Source organism: Odocoileus virginianus, chromosome 15, assembly GCF_023699985.2.
Source record: "Odocoileus virginianus isolate 20LAN1187 ecotype Illinois chromosome 15, Ovbor_1.2, whole genome shotgun sequence".
Lineage (NCBI taxonomy): Eukaryota > Metazoa > Chordata > Mammalia > Artiodactyla > Cervidae > Odocoileus > Odocoileus virginianus.
The window spans coordinates 54,400,901-54,408,859 of NC_069688.1; the positions used below are offsets into that span (position 1 = coordinate 54,400,901).

The following is a 7,959-nucleotide window of genomic DNA, read 5'->3' on the forward strand; positions in this document are numbered from 1 at the left end:
GCCACTCAGAGCCAGTGACACAGCACCTCACGCCTGTCTCAACAGCTGTCATCAAAAAGACAAGAAATAAGAAGTGTCAGCAAGGATGTGCAGAACAGGGGGTCCTTATGCACTGCTGGTGGGAATGTAAATTGGTGACAGATGGGAACTGACTTCTTGTGGTGATCATTTAGTAATGTATAGAAATATTGAATCATGTTGTACATCTGAAATAACACAGTATTGCAGGTCATTTATACTTCAGTTTTTAAAACAAGAAAGAAATACAGCTGTCAGGGTAATATGAAGAGTGTCTGACAGCAACTGAACACACAATAGGCTAATTTACAGGAGGAGAAGCCTAAGAATAAGAAATGTGAATCTTTTATAATGGGTGTTTAGGCAACACCTTTAGTTCCAGATGAGACATTACCTCTTTAATACTGGACTGTAACCATAACTGCTCTTTGCTTTACAGGGAGACACTATCTCTATCTTCCAAGGCTGTTCACTATATAAACTTCCCTAGATGAAGCTAAGAAAGATAATCCAGAATAAAAGGAAGTCGGTATCTCTGCTTGCAAGCCATGCAAAACAAGAAAGATACGTGGAGAATTATCTCCCAGTAGTGGAGGCTATAGCCTACAGGGTTGTAGACAGTTGGACACAACTGGAGCCACTCAGCCTGCCCAGTGGTGGCTCATTGGTAAAGAATCCGCCTGCCAATGCAGGAGACACAGGGGACATAGTCCCCATCCCTGGATCGGGAAACCCCCCTAGAGGAGGAAATGGCAACCCACTCCAATATTCTTGCCTGGAAAATTCCATAGACAGAGGAGCTTAGCAGGCTGTGGAGTCACAAAAAGTCAGACACAACTGAGTGACTGACCACACACACAGTAGTTACTAGCAAATTCTGTTTCCTAACTTTTTATATAAATACCCTGATGTTGGGAAAGATTGAAGGCAGGAGGAGAAGGGGATGACAGAGGATAAGATGGTTGGATGGCGTCACCAACTCAATGGACATGAGTTCGAGTAAACTCCAGGAGTTGGTGACGGACATGGAGGCCTGGTGTGCTGCAGTCCATGGGGTCACAAAGAATCAGACATGACTGAGCAGCTGAACTGAACTCTGAGGACCATAGGGCTTTATTGTGTGTGCTATGGTCTGATGTTCATAAATGTAAAAGTGGACATTCTAAACTCTTTTCTGCCTAGTGATTATAATGGACCACTGCAGCAATGCTTAAATGCAAAGGTAAAATACCTATTGTCATTTTATTCTTTTGAGAGTTTTAGAAATAGACCAGTCTTTGCCTGGGCCTTTCTAGGCAGTACTGTACTAGGTAAGTATTTACCAGCTCCACCTAAAAGAGTATAGATATTTGTCCACCTGGTTGAACCAGGCTACCTGGAATGACAGGGCAGGCACCAATCAGGTACACTTCCTTGTGAACCCAGCACCATGGGAATAAATTTCCAGTAGGTTGCAGGGCAAGATTTCCAGCAAGTTCCACTGAAATAGCATGACCGTGGCTTGTTTCTTCATCAGAGAGACACAGCTGTGCCCTTTCCAGCAGGGTCTGGATCCCAAATGTAGGTGGGGAGATGGAAGTGCTTCGATCTTTCTCAGGTGCTCTGGCAGCCCTGGGGGAGGATTGCTGCATATACCCACTCTCCCTGCATGCTTTTGGACTCTACTTGTCCCTAGCCAATCTAATGTTTAACATATCCTGCTATAATTAATCATTCTTTTTTCTCACTTGTTTATAATTCCTATTGAAATAGAGTTGGTTTACAATGTTGTGTCAATTTCAGATGGACAGCAAAGTGAATAATTCTGTAGACTGAACTTTCCCCGTTCAGATGACCTTGTGGCTTCTTCTCCTGGTGGGACCCTGAATGGCGCAGCTCGGGGCAGTGGGGTGGGGAGGGGAGAGCTCGGGTCAGGCCCGGACGACACTTGCTGGGCCAGAGGCCTGCTCTTCCTCTGGACTTCTCAGTTACGTAGGCTGATACTTTTTTCTTCCTTAATGGATCCATGTTGAACTGGGTTTTCTGCCTCTGGCAAATTAAAGAATCTCAATTACATAAGCCACAAAAGGAGAAGGAACAGTTAAAGGAACAAGAAATGTTTACCTAGGAAAAAAGTCACCTTCCTAGAAGGCAGTATGAGAACCATTTACATTTCCATTGTGTGAAACAATTTGCATATTATGATCAATTTGAATTATATGACCATAATATAATTTGTCACCTGGTGACTACACAACTGAGCAACTAACACTAACTAATTAACTAACATAATTTGTCATCCAATGACCAAATTAGAACCAGTGGGTAGTAGTTACAGAGAGACAAAATCTCAGTTCACCATGACAGCACAAGGGAAACTTTTCAGCAATTCGGTATGCAAAAGTGGAATGAACTGCCTTGTCCTTTGGGAGGGCTCTGTCCCTGGAGGGGTTGGGGTACAAGAGGTGGGTGAGTCACTGTCAGGGATGCTATGGAAGGGATGCTTGCATTGAGTGGGATATGCAACTAAATGACCTGTAAAGTCTTTCCCAAGTCTAAGATTCTACTATTAGATTGTGGAAATTCCTTAGCCCAAATCCTATTAGTCAGTCCCAGTTAAGAGAAAATTCAGACAAGGGCAACATTGTGCATTATGTGAACCACTTGGGATTGGAACTTCGGGTACTGCCAGATGTTATCATCAAATGCAAAGAAAATGGACTAAGTCACCAGATAGGGGTGTTTAAATAGATTTCTTTGCCCTGCTCAGAACACAATGTATTGCATGAAAAACAGGAAAGCAATTACTGTAAATAAAATCATTCTAAAAATAAACATATTAAAACCTTGGTTTTAATTTGGTTCTAGCATATTTACCTGATTCAGATTGCTTAAAGAGAAGGTAAATGAAAAGCACTCCAAGATCTGGCTTCACCCAAGGTATGGAACATTAAGCTGGGAGGCAGCCAACATTGATTCTATTCCGGCTTTTTACAGTGACCTTGGGGCAAGGGGGAGGGGAAGAGAAAGAAGAAAAAGAACTTGATTTTGCTGAGCTTTGGCTTGTCCAAGTACAAGAATCAACAAAACAGTAGTCACACCTACATCACAGAGTATATGAAAGTTAAACAGGAAATGCCTGCAAAAATAGAAAACAATGTGTTTGTCTATGAACATAATAGATATTTTGAGTCAGAATCTTTTAATGCAAAGGTTTCTGGGAATAAATTACACTGAAAGCTGCATTATTCAGCCATTGTTTTCCAAAACCTTCTGAATTAATATAACTTCTAAAGGTATCTCAACCAAAACTAGCCAGTTCTAGCATGTAGGACAAGTTGGTTTAACATGTACCTAACAAAGAAAGAAAGAAAGTGAAACTAAAACATATTTTAAAAAAAATCAGAAACACAGTATACTCAGAGACATAATATATTCAGGAAGTCAGAGGCAACTTTGCATCTGACTATATACGGAGTAGTCCTCTAGACCAAACATTTCAGCAAATCAGATTATTTCCTTTTCACTATCGACCTTTTTTTTCCTTTTCTTTAAAAGGAAAAAAAGAATTCCAACCACAGCTCCGTAACAGGTTTTATAGAGCAAAACTTGCTTTCAAGTTTAATTACTTACTTTGTCCTTCTATTTACTATTGTTCCTTCTATTTATTTTTTTGCATGCAGACTGTATCCTGAGCAGGAAATCATTTTAAAACCTAATTCTTACGGATATCCTCATATCAAGGACATTTTATTTATTTATACAGATTGAGGGAAGGCAGGAATTGATTAGGAGCCAAGAAAGGTAGGGACTGCCCCCGGATTGAGCCTTTACAACTTGACTTCCTGATCGATTAAAATAAATTTCTAGATCAGGTGGACCCATTCATATTCAATTCACTCCAAAGTCTCGTGTATGACTTAGGGATTGTTATCTGCAGCCCAGACCAGCACAGAAGAGCCTCAACACACTCTGTCCTACAGGAAAAAGGTTTGGGAGAGCACGTTACAGAGATTCTCCTGAAGCCTGGAGCAATGAAGGAGGTACCAGAGAAAGCCTTAGAGGCCAAACTTCCACTAACAGTTTATTTAATAGGCATTTGCAGACGCTCTACTGTAGGTAATGCTTTAGAGGCGAGAAGACAGAGGTCAAGTGGCCAGGAATGAAGAGAACAGGTGGTGTGCGCCTCTAGCAAACCCCAGTGAGAAGGCTTGGGCTCTGTAATGTGAGGTGAAGAGACAGAAGGGGCAGAATACTTAAGAGGCTGATCTTGCGAGGAGTTCTCCTCTCTGTTTAGTGCAGGGAAAATACTAGGAGCGCTTCCTAGCCCCTGCCTTGCATAAACCATGGACGTTTTGGCCAGGCAGTGGAAGGGAAGGCGTGCAGAGAACGCAGAGGCAATCACCGTGAGCACAGCCATCTTTGTCGGCCAACACGGAAACCTAGGAGAACTGGTCGGGGCTGGCGGGGTCCAATAAGAACCCACCCTGGGAGGGAAGCCACTTTCAGGGGAAATGGGCCTCTCTGGATTAGAGAGTTGCCCTCACAACGTTGGCAGTATTGTGGCATCGACATATGAAGAGAGGCCTCAAGGTTTGAGGTCACCATGTTGGCGATGGCTCTAGCTGCAGCTGAACATCAGCACTGGCCTGTTTTCGTATGCTCGGAACGAGACGTTACACACGAGCATACATCTTCTAGATTTCAAGGAGAGACACTTGTTGCTCATTCTTGGCACATAGTCATAAGGAAGGGCTTGCTGGGAAATGTGGCCTTGGGAGGAAATAGGATTTTAGAATTCAGGGGTTCTCCCCCACCTTCTCAGTGTTAAAGAACCCGCCTGCCAATGCAGGAGATGCAAGTTCAATCCCTGGGTCAGGATGATCCCCTGGAGAAGGAAATGGCAACCCACTCCAGTGTTCTTGCCTCGAGAATCCCATGGACAGAGGAGCCTGGCGGGCTACAGTCCATGGGGTTGCAAAAGCACTGGACGTGACTGAGCAACTAAACAACAACAACAGCCCCCCCTTCACCACAACTAGAAGTTTGGCTCTTTCCTTCTGGGTGGGCGAGGACGGGGGGTGCACTCCAGTCCCAAAGAAGGGCATGACCAGGTTCAGGTTCCACTAGATCTGTGCCTGCCACAGAGATCACAGTACACAGAACTCATGTTAACACCTGAACAGATGAGCCAAGAGTTAAAGGGGATGGGAGGAGACCAAACCAGGTCTCTGCCTTGTTGCCAGAGCCTTTGAAGGAAGATTGTCCTATTTCTGTTCTCAAGTCACAAAGTGAAAAGCATTCCTCTCAGTCGGTATTTTCAGGTTAAAAGCAACCTACACCCAGGTTTTCTTGCATTTAGTCTAAATTGGCTCAGCTGGTCAAGAATCCACCTGGGTTTGATCCCTGGGTTGGGAAGATCCCCTGAAGAAGGCAAGGACTACGCACTCCAGTATTCTGGCCTGGAGAATTCCAGGGACTGTATAGGCCACTGGGTCGCAAAGAGTCAGATACCTGAACGACTTTCACTCCACTCACTCACTCAGTCTAAACTGGCCCAAACCAGAAATGGTGAAAGTGAAGCCAGAGATCTTATAACTGTCTTAGGAAAGATAGTATTTTTCAAACCTTCAGGTTCTTTGGGTTTCCCTGGTGGCTCAGACGGTAAAGCATCTGCCTGCAATGCGGGGAAACTGGGGTTCTATCCCTGGGTTGGGAAGATGCCCTGGAGAAGGGAAAGGCTACCCACTCCAGTATTCTTGTCTGGAGAATTCCATGGAAAGGGAAGCCTGTAGGCTACAGTCCATGCGGTTGCAGAGTCGGACACGACTGAGCGACAAACACGCATTAACAGTGGTAGGTTTTTTGCGTTTTATCACACTTGGGAAAAATGTAGACTGATGGTGCACACGTTAATCATTATTAGGTGGTCTCAGAAAACTGACTAAACAATAGGTTAGTTAACCATTTTTCTTTTGTTTCTATTCTAACAAGTGAAGCTTCTCTACCAAAACAGAGAAGTGAGAAACTATATGATCGTATTTACCTTATTTTGTCAAACAAGTTTCAACAACTGTTAATTTTATGGGGTTATTTAAAATATTCTACAGAATGTTGCTTACTCATAAGACTTTTTTTTTTTTTACTCATAAGACTTTGTATGTAAGTATGTTTATGGACAATTTTAAAATAAAAAAAATAAAGAAACATCCATACAGAATATATTGCAAAATGATGCTGGTGAGACTATCTAATGATATGAGAGATCTAATATTAATTAAAGAGAGCAGAGCACAAAACTCTATAATATGCAGTGTAATTTTAATTTTAAATAAACATTATGTGTTTAATTAAAAATCATAAGAGTGGAAAATATGGTGGTTGTCAGTGGCTAGGGGGAGGGGAGAATGAGGTGTTAGTGATGAACAGGTATAGAGTTTTAGTTTCACAAAATGAAAGAGTTTTAGAGATGAGGTCTGCACAAGGATGTGAAACTACCTAATGCCACTTAATAGTGAGTAAAATGATGAATTTCATTTTTTATAATATTTATTTATTTATTTATTTGGCTATGCTGGGTCTTAGGTGGGGCACACAAGGTCTTTAATCTTCATGGTGAAATGTGGACCTTTAGTCGTGCAAGCAAACTCTTAGTGGGATCTAATTTTCTGACCAGGGATTGAACCAAGGCCCCTTATATTGGGAGCACAGAGTCTTAGCCACTGGACCACCAGCAAAGTCCCTAAATTTTATGATACATATATTTTACTATAATTTTTAAAATTATATATCCAAGTTAAAAGTCTAGACAAAAACACAATAAAACCCCAGAAGTCATTATTTCAGAGTGGTGGAATTATATATGGTTTATTTTCTTTATGATTTTCCACAGCAAATATTTTTTAATAAAAAAAATGATTTAAAACACCTCTTTTCAAACTCCAGCTTTCTTAGATTTCTCAAATCATCAGTCTGCTTTACAACTTCTTCAAGATTTCCCCAAGCACAGCTACTAGACTTTCTTCTTCTTGGAACACAATCTGTAGAATTTCCCATTCAGATTTCATAGAATTAGAAAAACTGATCTCTCAAATAGTCCAAGAGATTTCAGTTCCATCCTCGTAGTCGTAGTGTCAATTTTTAATTCAGAGGGTGTGGTCACTATACCCATAAAGTTTTCCAGCTTGTCCATGGCCTTTGCCCATCTAATTTTCTCTGCATTTTCTCCTACCTCCTCCCTCTGTGGTTTAAGAACCTGCGGTGACAGAGAGTAGATGAGGTTTCTCACACCTTTCGCCATGACTGCTGTCAGTTCACTGAGTCATTATACAGGGCTCTACACATCTCTCCTCAGTTCTGAGCACTCAGGATGTAATAATAGACATTCTTTTTTTCCTTTTTTAATCTGTTAGGAAAATTCACTTTGGGAAAGCAGAAGAGTCCTGATCAGCATATCACCGCTAAGGCATAAGCTGCTCTCACCTAAAACTCTTTGCAAGCAAGGAGTTGTTGGAAATAAAGGACTACCATTTCAATGAATGAATCTTGGAAGGAAGTTCTTTCATGAGCACATCAACTTCTAAAAGTTTAATTTTCATCTCAGGCATCAATAATATAAACAATATTGTTATAAAACAATTAAAAAAACAATAAAAATATAAAACATTATTTTAACAACTGCATAGCATTCTACATCTATTGTTGAACATTTCCATTGTTCCTAATTTTTTCCTTTTACCAATTATGCCATTACCAATAAGGGAAGTACTTTCAAATTCTCAAATCAAGATGTCATAATTTAATCTTTGTTATTCACTCTTAGCTTCATTTCATGTGCAGTCAAGGACTGTGGCCTAGGCAATTCTCCATTTGCAAATCTGGGACATAGTGCATCATATATTTTGGTCATTTCCCATGAATGCTTGAAAAGAAGATTCTCTCTGAGTCCATAATGTGCTTTGA

The 7,959-nt window shown here is 41.2% G+C and overlaps 1 long non-coding RNA gene across 2 annotated transcripts in view; it reads left to right on the forward strand.

Moving 5' to 3' along the window:
- LOC110130265 (uncharacterized) overlaps positions 1 to 7,536 on the forward strand; it is a 30,636-nt gene extending 23,100 nt beyond the window's left edge. For both annotated transcript variants that reach the window (XR_002311791.2, XR_011491534.1), the window contains exons 3-4: positions 2,866 to 2,937; positions 7,410 to 7,536. This is a non-coding gene — a long non-coding RNA (uncharacterized lncRNA). The remainder of the gene's footprint in view (positions 1 to 2,865; positions 2,938 to 7,409) is intronic.
- Positions 7,537 to 7,959: the final 423 nt, after the last annotated feature.